The sequence below is a fragment of the Silene latifolia genome, chromosome 9, assembly GCF_048544455.1.
Source record: "Silene latifolia isolate original U9 population chromosome 9, ASM4854445v1, whole genome shotgun sequence".
NCBI classification, from domain to species: Eukaryota; Viridiplantae; Streptophyta; class Magnoliopsida; order Caryophyllales; family Caryophyllaceae; genus Silene; species Silene latifolia.
In genome coordinates this window covers 51169292-51172728 of record NC_133534.1, presented here as the reverse complement: position 1 = coordinate 51172728, position 3437 = coordinate 51169292, and positions in this window count along the sequence as shown.

Genomic DNA, 3437 nt, shown 5'->3' with positions numbered 1-3437 from the left:
ACTCCATTCTCTTGACAATTTTAAATTTATACCATGTAACATGGTATCCATTTTAACTTTGTGATTTTGTCAATTGTATACATATGTGTGATATGTGACACATCCTAAATAATGTGTCTTATGATGCAATTTTAACATATTAAAAATCATCATTTATAAACAAATCACATACAATATAAAATCCAGTAATTCATAATTTCTTATGCTTAAAATGGACCGTCTCATTATAATTTCCAACAATTTGTAATTATAATAAACTATTCATTCTAATTTTAATGTTTTGTAAACAATAATAAAATTTTAGTAATAAAATATTTTAATCACTAAAATGAATCTTATTTAATCATATTACAATAAGATACAAATTCTCACTCGTAAAACATATCAATCAATTTTTAAGGAATTAATTAACTCGTATCGATATACGATTAATTAATTAGTCAATTAGTTGCATTCCATGGAGATATGACCTTAAGGGGATCAACTGATCACCACCGTCATACGCCAGTAATGTCAAACTCTAGCCAGCCAATCATTATCGATTAATGTGGACCAGTTGACGAAATAAATGAATTATCCCTTTTGTATCCTTATTATGAGATTTAAACATGTGGTCGCATTATTGTCGAGGACACATACTCCAACAATCTCCCACAAGTGTGCGTCACCAATTCTCTTGTCCCATTACTATCTCCCACTCAATGCAAGGTGTCTTGCAGGTCGTACTTGCATTTGATCATATCAGAAGTGGTTTCCTCGATCTGGAGAATAACTGTCTGACCGAAATTATCTACCATAGATACCTTCCGAGCGTGGCCAAGCATTTCCAGTTCATTGCTCCTCGAGTGGCCTTGAGATATAAGATAACCCTGACGAGGATGGACAATTCCTATTGCACTTTTCCCTTCGAATAACCACAGCTCATCATGACCCAAAACATGCCCATTTGACCCCAATTACGAAGGTCGTAGAACATAAATCAAAGTCACTCTGAAACTGTGCCATCTTAGGCAAACAGTCTTTAGTCAAAGAATCGACTCATAAAAATACTATAGTAGCTCTCGCCACGACCAGGCTATAAAAATTTCCAGAACTCTATAAGCGGTCATTGTCCGACAGAGTGTCCCATACAGTCTGCCTATGTGATCGACTAGTCATCTCTCATGACTCTATGGCACTTGAACTTGCCATCAATCGCATTACACTCTAGTTACTTCGAGACGTCACCTTATATAAGCAACTAGGGGCCAATACTATGTTAATCAAGTTCACTTTAATAGGGTTCAACGTTGTCCTCACAACCTATTTGATTATAACAAAGTAATAAAAGAGTTTTAATAAAACTCAAACGATGAATGCATTATCACATATGTAAAATTGATACCATATCAATTACTACATATCTATAATCTATACTCAATATTGAATACAATTGTACATCTCAACTTAATTGAAATGGCATGACTTATCATGCTAAGCCTATGAAAAGGCCTTGGTTAGCAAGTTTTAGCAACACTTTGCACTTTCCCTAACCTTATATCATTTCCCTTTGTATAATCTTTATTATAACAACCTTTTGAGCACATGTCCAGATCCAATCTAGAGACATGTTCTTTAGCCTTGGAATCACTCCCACTGTCCTCACAGTGTGTATAGATAGGACCTTCAGTTGTTGGAACGAACTACCATGGTTCCTCCAATTCATAAAACCGAATCCTAATATCTATTTTCATAATTGCAAGTGTACTCAATTTTCGTGGTAAATCTCTCATTGTTCTACTTCCTGGAGCATATCTAGCAGATATCCTCCTTAATTAATATAGCCAAGATGGTTCTCTAACCATCCTAGTGTGATTAGAATATGGTTATCGTGTAACTGCATGCACATAAATCCATATCAATTCTAATCACTTAGCTTCATTTCTTTAGTGCTCCAAGGGAACTAACCAATGAACTATATGCCTATATAGAGACTTCTCTCAAAAATTCTATTTGTAACTTTTTGTCATACTCCAAGTATACGAAATTTAAGAATGGTTATACATCTAAGCGTAATGAATTAATCCCGCAGCGGAAGAAAGTGGATTCAATTTCTACATGTTCAATGGGTGGTTAACCCGAGCCTGTAACTCCGCTCTTATCAATATAAGAATATTCATTTAACGCTAATATCCTCACAGCACTATCTTTATAGGTCTGGATATCTTAGAAATGTATTATTCTTCTCCTAAGTCTTCCATCATTCACAATGATCAATATGTCCCTCACATATAAGACTAATAACACCACATTACTCCCACTAAACTTTATGTATAAACAAAACTACTCGATAAATCGAGAAATGTTTATCACATGATCAAAACATACAATTCAACTCTTTGACATCTACTTAAGACTTCCTCTTAAGTTCGCATCCTACTTTAGGATAGTTGCGATTTACAAAACTCATGCAAGATGATTTTAAAATCCAACTATATCAAATCATATCCGAATACAATGAAGCATTGTTGTTGCGTGCAAAACCCTTTGCCACCAACCAACCAAGTCAAATAAACATTTTCATGTTTATGCTTGCTTTGGACTTTTACGGAGTTGAAACTAGATAGAGCATCATAATAAGTTACAGGTTTGTTATATTTAAAATAACATGACTCCTGTCCACTTAGATTTCGAAGAAATATTTACTGATTTTGACCAGGAAGGAACGTCTTCCTACGTCTTATTCTCAATTTGTGGCTCTTGAACATTTTCTCCCACTCTGTCTATAAGAAATAATCCTCAATTATTTAATAGACAGTATCACGAGCCACAAACCCTTTGTTCTCGTGATCATGTAGGAAGAGAGACAATGTGTTTTCTTTCGAAACAAGCTACAACTTAGGTACCATGCCTAATCATATCATATATGAATTGTACTTGATTGCTTTAACTATGTTTTGTTTTAGTGGAATAAATAAATACTAGACAAATTGTGATAGAAACAAGTTCCAATTTTATAGTAAAGGTACAATCATATCCTATAGGATTCTTTGTCACCTTTAAATATTAGGGTTATTTAACAGAAATACTCCAAACTATCGACCACCTTCTCAAAATACTCTGCACTTTAATTTAACTTACAATAAACCAAACTATTGACCTTATCTTCTCGTATCATACTCGAGACGTTTTTAACCTGTAAAATCAGGTATAACGTTGAGTGGATCCTCACCACTAGTCCACCACTACATCACCCTCTCGACTTCATCCTTCTCTCATTTACACCATTTTCAATCACCCTTCACCACCGTGGCCACCACCATCTCGTCGTCATCTTCTTCCCATTAAACCACCATCCTCTCTACAATTAACACTAAAATCCACCTTCAACACCATTCCTTCATTTACTCATTAAATAAATTCAACATTCAATCACTCAAAATTCAACACCATTCGGA